General features: G+C 37.7%; 1 protein-coding gene and 1 long non-coding RNA gene across 18 annotated transcripts in view; both read left to right on the top strand.

Moving 5' to 3' along the window:
- The window catches only part of bru3 (CUGBP Elav-like family member bruno 3), a 467,269-nt gene that overhangs the window by 438,512 nt on the left and 19,083 nt on the right, over positions 1–9,674 (top strand). The window lies entirely within an intron of this gene.
- Positions 5–9,577, top strand: LOC147907090 (uncharacterized). Its single transcript, XR_015547747.1, has 2 exons — positions 5–2,475; positions 2,560–9,577. It is a non-coding gene; the product is annotated as an uncharacterized LOC147907090 (long non-coding RNA).

Here is a 9,674-nt window from a genome sequence, read left to right as displayed (position 1 = left end):
AAGTATCCGTCGTATAATATTACAACAACGAGCATTAGTCGATCCCTTTACTCTTCGAGCGCGCGTTTATTTTTTTATCTTTCGATCCGCCTCTTCAGCCGATGACCGCCAGTCATCGTGTTCACGGACGTCGGCGCGTATTTACGCTCGGAAAATGTCACGTACGCGATATTAACAGAAAGGAGGGTAAATATTCATAGAAGCGCTGGATGAAGGGGGGCTGATATGAATATCGAGGATAGGGATGCACGCCATGGTCGGACAGTAGATGGCCGTCTTCTGTTAACGGCAGAGGAGTGAGGGGGTTGTTGGTGGGGATAACTGGTAGCTGGTGGTTGGAGATCGGACCGTGTAGCCGTAGCAATGGCTGTCGTACCTGCAAACACCCCAGTAATGACTGGCCAAACAGAAATCTGCATAACACTTGGAGAAGCGCGGCTCGCCTCCTTCTCTCCGCAGCCCTCTGGAGAGAAGAGCGTCCCTCGGTCTCCGTCAAACCGCCGAACTTTCTCGGCTTAGGGTCGGACCAGGAATTCCCAGTTGTAATTGAATTGTCAGTGAGTTCCGTCCGGGATTCCACCTGCTGATTGGCGAAACTTTGCAAAGCCGCTTGCCGGACTCCTGATCGTCCTTGTCGGCGTTATTGCCTATCGACCGCCACGCCGCTTCATGCTGACATGCATTGACGTGCCTAAGGGAGTTTGTGTCTCAGACAATTATGAAACTATGTACAATTAAAATCGAGACGAAGATTTATGAACTGTCGCCTTTACATTGTCCGCGATTCTAAAATTGTTTAATTTGATCATTATCGTCGATCATAAAAGACTGCTGTTAAAAAAAAAAAAGAATTGAAACGTTAAAGAGCTATAGCATAAATTTCTACGAATTCAGTATTAAAAGAATTTGAAAGAATTGGAAAAAACAAGCAGAGTACTTTTATAAAAAATCTACGTCCAACTAGGTATTGCTGATTTTTCTATAAGCACTCCTAAGAATCTGACACGAAATATGAAACCATATCGCCTTATTACTTTTCATCAAAGCTACTACAAAAGAGTAACAGGATTCATCATATTACGTGTTCTTGCGCAAAGGGAAGCTCATGCTGCTTTTGATATTTGACATGGGGGATTCGCGATTCGCCCACGTTGTGCATTAAACGCGTGTACGTGCGTTGGGGTGAAATCACGTGGGTGGTAGTGCGGAATGGTTATGTGAATATTACTCGTTACAACCCTCTAATCTAATAGCCGAATACACGGGCAGAAGACGGAGCAGGGGTCGACTTCAGGACCGCGACTATTTGCCCACGAAAGAGGCGCGCGCGCGAACCGTAATATGCAGATTGCTTAATTATCGCAACGAATTATGCAAATCTCGACGTCGATGTTACGAGATTTCGTGGCACAGTCGTGACCGAAGGGATGAGAAGTAAGAGGACGAAAGCAGCGGCGAGTGTTGAGGTTAACGCTTTCGCCAAAATGTCGACCTTCGACCCTGAACTATTCGACTCAGAAGAGATACGAAAGGCACGTGGTTACCTTCTACGCGGGTAGCTTAATTATTGCGGCGAATTATGCAGATTTGGAAACCAAATGGAATTCTGTACGACATGGGCGAAGAATAGCAGGGGAAAGAAAGCTATTTGTTAAACAATTAAATAACAACGAGTTATGAATATGATTTAATGCAGAAATTAAATTCGCATTTTTCTTTTCCGTTAATATATACGGCAACAAAAATGTAAATCAATTTATTAATTTGATATTTATTTAATGATATTTAAGAATCATGGGTTTTATTTTGCTACTATTTTTAAGCTTTAAGTAAGTAAATGGCCACAGTATCCGACGTGTAATTATCTTAAAAACTTTATTCTAGAAGAGAAAAATAAAAAATATTATCCAGAAACATTAAAGTTTATTATTTTAACATTCCTTCATCTCATAATGGTATAAACAACAATGTAAATTTAACTTTATACTTAATATTATATTAAAAAATACAACTATAATATATAAGTGAAATCTTTTGGACTATTCTAAGCACACTCTGTTATATATCAAAGAAGCAATGGTAATCTAATTCTTTGAATTAAATAACATTTTGTTATTTTTAACTTCCATGTGTATCTAAATGTCAGTGGCGACCTATAGATGTGATTAAAAATAATGTATATTGAGTATAATTTGACATTATAAATTTACTTACTATACCTATGAGTATACTTACTTAAAGGTTAAATATAACGTAAGATAATATTATAACAAATGCAAATAGTAATAAAAAAATTTTATGCTCTTTTTAGTGAATCGATAAATCTTTTGCAGAAAACAATCGCTTTCGCAAAGTTATAGAGCCCTAAGAATAATTTGACTTAACTATGTTCGTTCCAGTTTTCTCTGACCCGGAGCAAGATCAACCCCTTCCAATTTTCCTCTCTCCTACAAATCCATCGATCTATATAGACACGTATGTATGTGTGCGCATAAAAATGTCGGATATATGTACGATCTCACACGTATGTCATTTCGCGTATGTGTCCTCTGCTTTCAGCCACTCGAACACGTCGACACTCTCGGTCACGAAACTGCATTACGAACGCAACATCTCGGCTCATACCTACGAAATGAGATATTGATTTGCAATCTGATACTGTAATACACGACGACGCGCTGTCGGCCTGCAGACGACGTACTGGCTTGTAGCGGAAGCGTGAAATCGTAACACCTTATGAAACATATGTGATATAGATATACACAACATTAATTATTTTTGTTAAGTAAATTCATTAACATTGATTCTCTTTTCAATTTTTTATACAAATTGTTTAATTTATAGTGGCAAGTTTTCAGTTTTTTGAAGGATAAATATAAGTAATTCATATAAATTGAAAAATTGTAGATTTAACAAGATTTGCACAGAAAGAAAAATACTGCATTGCTAAGAAAAGTGATTACTCAATTTGCTTTCTTTCTTTTAAGTAAGATTATTTTTTACAAAGAATATTTTTTTTGATAATAATTTTAATATATGGTATTTAATATAAATAGTATTTAATATAAATTTTTAAAAACTTATTAATATGTACTCAAAACAAGAATTTATTTCCTTTTAAAGAATATTATAAAATTAATTGAAGAAACAATTTTATATGATAAATTGAATTTATTTTAATTTAATAATTTTGATTGAAGTATCAAACTTATTAAGATTCAAATTACATTTTAAATAAATTTAATGCTTGTAAATTTATGATGGATTTGCGGATATACGAATTTTTGAAATATACTTGAAACAAGTATTTATTATTTACGTACAGTATTTTTCTCTGTGCAACATTATACTTTTACATCACTTTGAAAATATAAGTATTTATATATTTTTATTACATATATATTATTTTTATTATGCATATCTCATATATTTGTTGCGAGAACGTTATTGTATTAGCGTACATAAATATAAGTATCATAAATATAATTTATGACTGATATATTACTATTATATAAATACACAGTTTAAAAGTTGTGATAGATTATACGCTTTCCATTAAAAACGCGATATTTTTAATAGATGCATTGTATGTAGCCGCGAGATTAATATTACAGCACTTTCGCTGACAAAACATTACCATAAAACTTGTCTACTGGCAACACACATGCGTATACATTTTATTTCGTTTTCACGAGCGGGATAATGCGATTTACGCCTCTCGGATCGACGCATTTATGCGTTACACGACAGGAAATATTTCTTCGGTCGCTCAATATTTTAGCCGATTTTACAATTCGTCGTTCGCGATTTCGGATATTACACGCGAGAAGTTTTTAATTTCTAACAATACCGAAACATTTATATACCAACTGTGGGTAGTACAAACATTTTTTTCCGATTTCACACCTCGTATAATGTGGTTTACGCTTCTCGTGGCGACGTTTCCGTACCTTTCCTCCGAGTAATATTTCTCCAGCAGCTCGATGTATTCCCGGATTTCGCTATTCTCTTCGCGTGGCTTTAAACCCTTTTTTTTCAAATAAACGCTTTAACAGAAAAATAACTTTACTACCACAAAGCGTAACCCTGTTTGCGGGATCAGCTAGTTTGTCAGGTTAATGCTTTATGAAATATTACAGAAAAATTACCATTGACATGATAACATTACAAACCACGACTCTGTCATGCGAGATAACGCTGACTTTACACTTTTTTCCGTGTAAAAGATTAGATCTTTTATACTCGCGATGATAATCTACTACAGGATACATATGCGATCCTGTATCAGCTGCGTAAGAGTATTACACCTCTGGGCTTTGAATTTTTTGCGTGCTTTTTTGTTTGATCACATCGATCCACAGGCTGTTTACACGTCTCGAATCAGAAGCGCGTTCGTGCATCACGCAACGGACAATATTTCTTCGGAGGCTTTCAATATTTTCGCGCTCATCGCCGGCTCCGACGTTCACTCTTTCTCCCATTCTCTTGCAATTTGTGTGTGTGTGTGTGTGTGTGTGTTGTGTATGCTGCGTATGTATGTAACGGTACGCAACCGGGTCTCACGTAGTTATGCTTTCCGAAGCGTATGACATTTCTTGTCACGCCTCGCGAACCCTCCAACGCCACGCTTTTCGCGCACCGAGAGATCTTCCCCTTGCATACATATATCTTCCGGAAATGCCTCGTAATAAAAGGTAAAAACCGCGTGAAGTGTTTCGTCGCGCCGCCCCAAAGCGACGTCCCATTGGTCCTATTTGCGTAACTTTGGCATACCGCTGATTTTTACCATCTTCTCGCAGTGAGAAACGCGCGACAGTAGTTTACGTCTATACAAATTTAAAGCGATTTGGAGTGTATCAATATAAGTGACATTTCATTGAGTACATGACAAAGTAAAAGAAAAGTCTGAACTCTTGATCGATTTAATAAGAGAGAAATTGAGATATATTGTATTAACTATTAATACGTTGAATGCGACTAAATATTTCAATAGATGGACAACTTTTTAGTCAGATTTTACGAGATTAATTGAACTCCGTATTCGGTGTGTTAAATTGAATTCCAAAATGCGGAGTTCTATAAAAACGATACGATAGCAAATTGAAGTTATTTCAAATTCCAACGAGTATATATAAAACCATAGATCACACGTGATTAACGAGAATATGTGCGTTTCTCGATCAGAATGAGGAAAAAAATGGAATTCGATACTTGTCAAGGAAAGAATGAATATTGACGCGAACAATTAGGTACATGAACTTTAAAATTAATTCCCCTAAATAGAGATATCTGTGGATCTGGACGTAACGATGTAATGTGGACGCCTCCATCTTTGACCGGATGTTGTCTTTCTCGTCGGGGTAGCGTGCGCGCGCGCGCGCGGAAAGTGGATGGAAGGAAATTGTCTCTGCATTAAGGGAGGCTCGGAAACTGCTTCCAACATTTAATTAAAGACATTCCCTGAGTAATTCCCTTGGCGGCCTCGTAATTGCATTGCTTTTATCTCCAATACAACTGTTACTTATTTGGTAGGTCGCCTTTCGTGTGTATCAGAAGTCAGAACGACTGTTGGGCCCGAATCTCCGTGGAGGGAGGAAGAAAGAGAATGGACGACCGTAGAAAAGAAGCGCGATCGACCGTGAGAGCCTGAGAGCCCATCAGCAAAATCCCGTCCTTAGTGCAGGATTCGAAGCGATTATTCGTACGATAAGGCTCTTGTCGTGATTCCTCATTGTGCGCCGACTCCCCCTTCCGTTACAAGGTGGTATCATCGAATCGATACGAACGTATCCGGTACGGAGAATACCGCGTTTGTGATAGAGATACCTCGTCAACAAAGCAACGAGATGTTAATGTTAATAATTGATTTCCGTGTATGCACAAGCGCGCCAATTTCCAGCGGATCTCGATGACGGCAATCGTTTGTTCTATGTCTTTATTAACGATACTAATAGAACAAATCTAGTTAGAGAGCGAGACATAGAAAAAAATATATAGATATTTATTTCATCATGGAAAAGGAATTTTTTTTTAAATATACGATACATTAAAAATACGTCAAAATGAAAAATAAGAAGAAAGAGCAATATGTAATATAAACACAACAGAAGATAGCAAAGAATGTAAATAACAAGAATAAACGGAAAATTGAAGAGAGAATCATATGCTATTTGAAAAGAAAATTATTTTACAATATAAATATAAATATTTATTTATTTATTTATTTATTTAATTCAATATTCTATTTATTTATTTATTTAACTATTGTAATATCTAATTTTTTAAATTCTGATAATTAAAATATTACACAATATTTTTCATCGGTTAAAATATTACTGACATTGTTATAGTTAGTTATGGATGTAAACAAAATATATATTATGAATGATTTATATAAAATCAAATCTATAAATATAACTAATATTCTTTTTTACATTTTGACATAATATTTTGAACTGTTTTATTATTTAATATATAAATTAATATTTACGAGTAAAGACTATAAGTTTTGAAAGAAACGCAAATATTTTAGCAAAATTCTTCCGTTTAATTCTTGTACAATCTTTTGATGTCTCAAATTTGACGCGAAAAAAACCTGCGCAGCTCTTTGACCATAACACTTGTTACTATCGATGAATTTTGACTACACAGAACGTTCGCGCTCTTCTATACTGACTGTACTCAAAGGATTATATTGTCTCGTTTTTTGTCCTACCACTGTTCAATCTTTTGAGAGCGTGCTCTAAATCTGTTCATACTATTTTGATAACTTTGACAGATTTCAAGTTTTACACACAACGGTTTTCCAATTAGTTATTTTCTATCGACATTTAAAAGGATCGCAGAAGCGATTTGTAATTTGCGACACATCGACGAATTAAACCGCTCGCTTCTGTATTTCGATTCGATAGAGAATCACGGACGAGGGGCAATCGGCGTTCCGGTCAGTCTTGCGGTTCCAGTTGAATCTATTGAAATTACCGTCCAACGGATTGGCAAGTGTGATGGTGCGGCTAACGTGAGAGCCTCCAATCAGCAGGTAATTGCTTCATTCCGTTGGCAAGGCCTGCTCAATATTGTGGCTCTCTGAGCTAAGCTCCAACGCGAGATGTTCCTCCAAGTGGAGGCAGTAGAGATTTTATCAACTTTTATTTTGAAGCTCTCAATCGACCCACAGTCGGTATCTGCGGTTAATGAGAAATACGCTGAGAGAGTATTAAAAACGCCAACGGGTATAATAGATATGAAGAACATCAATCATCAACGAATCTCTCTAGCCCTAAGAGCGTAAGGGTGAAAGTCCGAATTCGACCAGACAACGTCGTACGCATGGATGAAACATCAAACACAGAGCCCCCACGTACGTCGGCTCACGAAATCATAATGGAAGAAAAAGCACGCGGTTTAATATCGACATTTTTAAAGGGGCAACTTTAATGGGGGCGACACGTAGGACAGACATAACGAACAAGGGGAGGCGGCGGTGCCGGCGGCTTCAAACGTTCTCCGCATGATACCCCCCGGTTCTCAGGAGGACGGCTTTTCCTTTCCGCGTGCAGTTCAGAACGTTGGATCGGAATTAATGAACCGTAATCCCCCAATAATGAGGCTTCGGCTTCACTGGCTCCGATACGACCTCGTCGATCCTCCCCTTGCAACCCCGACCGCGTCTCGCCCTGTTCCAGCCTCATCTTCTCTATGCCATACACGTGCGCACCGTCGTACATATGTGCTCGCGTAAATGTCACATACATCTTATGGGTACCTACGTTACACCTGCGTGGCGCACAAGGCTTCGAAGCTCGAGACTGTCGACGCGAGACAAATTATCTTTCAGACGTGTATGCGTCGATGCCGTTCACCAGTGGCGTGGCTAATCGGCGCGGCTCGACAATTTTTCTCACACGAAAGGGTGTAACACGCGCGGGGATAGACATATACCGTGGCATCTACTCGGAAATTCGACGTTTCGAATTTTTTGTCGTTTTTTTTTCTTTGCGTCAACACTGACCTCGAACTCATTAATATTTAGAGCGTGCGATGTGCTCGGCGAACTTAAAAGTCTTGCAATTAGCTCGAAAGTTCTTCATACGCTATAAAGATTTTCGTCATTATTACAATTAACTTTCAGAAAATGTTTCGACAAACTGTCTGTGAAAAGAGGAAATATATAGACTTCCATATATGACAATCATCGTTGCTTTTAACGAATTTAAGTGGGTTCATTCTTGCGAAAAACACGAACTCCAATTTAGAGCTCCCTCCTCCCGGTCTTTTAGATATGACAAAATTACAACTGAGAAAAGAATAAAAGAATTTATATGTACAAGAAAGAGGAAAAACTTCTTTGATGTATTATATATCTTAAGATTACTTTGCTCAAGGCTACAAAAAATATTTAAAAACTTGAACATATTCGTATAAAATATTACCAAGTTTCTTATTTAAATAATTTGCATCGTTTATTAAATAATTTGGAAAATCGGTAGATTTTAGACAGATTCAATATTACAATATTAAAAGCAAACGAAGCATTTAAAGAACGTAAAGTTAGCTTAACGTTTCACAGTTTTGCTTCTTTGCAAAGCTTTGGAGTAACGCAGAGGCGTATAGCTGAGAGGCAAAAAGGGAGGAGTATCGCACAAAACTCCCAATATTAGTTGTAGTTACAGTAACACGAAAAGTTACATCCACTCTTGGAAACTTTTACGACTTTGTATACGGCAAGCTCGTCGCTGATTTTCTCGCGACGCTCGCGGTTATACGCGCGTTTGACCTCGTTCGGGCTCCGACCGCGAACGAAACTTTTAATAATCGAGGTGCCCGCGTGTAGTGCAAGCTCTTCAGCGCTCGCAAATACCAAATACGGCGTGTTGGTGTATTTGGTATTTGTGTTGCCAAAAATAAAAAAGACGGTGATTTTTAACCGCGACCTCGCGTAGGAGGTTACACAATAACCTTCTGAATCTTCGATCTTGTACCTATGTATTATCGACTCGAAGCTCGTTATAACCAAACACAGAGTATAAACTTTGTATCTAAATAGTGCATCAAATGTGGTGAAATGTGATTGAAACTCGGAGATACAGCGTTATAACCAAAGATCTAGAACAGATCTAGACTGCGTCATCCATGTTCAAAATTGATCGATAAAAATGAGAAAGAGAGAAACATGAAAACGGTCCATCTTTCTTTCTAAGATATATTGTGATTAGTTGAATAAAAACAGATAGAGACTGACCATCTTCGCGTTCTATTTCTCTCATTTTTATCTATCAATTTTACACATGGATGACGCAGTCCAGGTCTGTTCTGGGTCTTCGGTTATAACGTTGTATCTCTGAGTTTCGAGATACGCGTATTTCAAAACGCGAGACATAAACGTTCGTTCTCATTCGTCTTTGTTTGACTCTCGTTCATGTAGAATATTCCGAAAATTAACGGAAGTTACGTTCTCTCCTATGAGAGCGGGATGGTTCGCTCGCATTACACATTTAGATGAAATCTACGAGGGTACAATAGGAGAAAACGGTAGGAGAGCTTTTCTCTAAAAGCTGTTCGCTGAGCGTGATTTTGTTTGCCGCGTCAACGCCCATTTGGGTCAAAAACGACGTAGGAAAAAAAGTAAAAATAATGAAAGCAAAATTTGGCGCGGCGACACGAGCGAGTGTTTC

This window comes from Acromyrmex echinatior, chromosome 16, assembly GCF_024713525.1.
Source record: "Acromyrmex echinatior isolate Ae372 chromosome 16, ASM2471352v2, whole genome shotgun sequence".
NCBI classification, from domain to species: domain Eukaryota; kingdom Metazoa; phylum Arthropoda; class Insecta; order Hymenoptera; family Formicidae; genus Acromyrmex; species Acromyrmex echinatior.
Note: the sequence above shows the minus strand (reverse complement) of the source record. Positions and strands in the feature narration are given on the sequence as shown.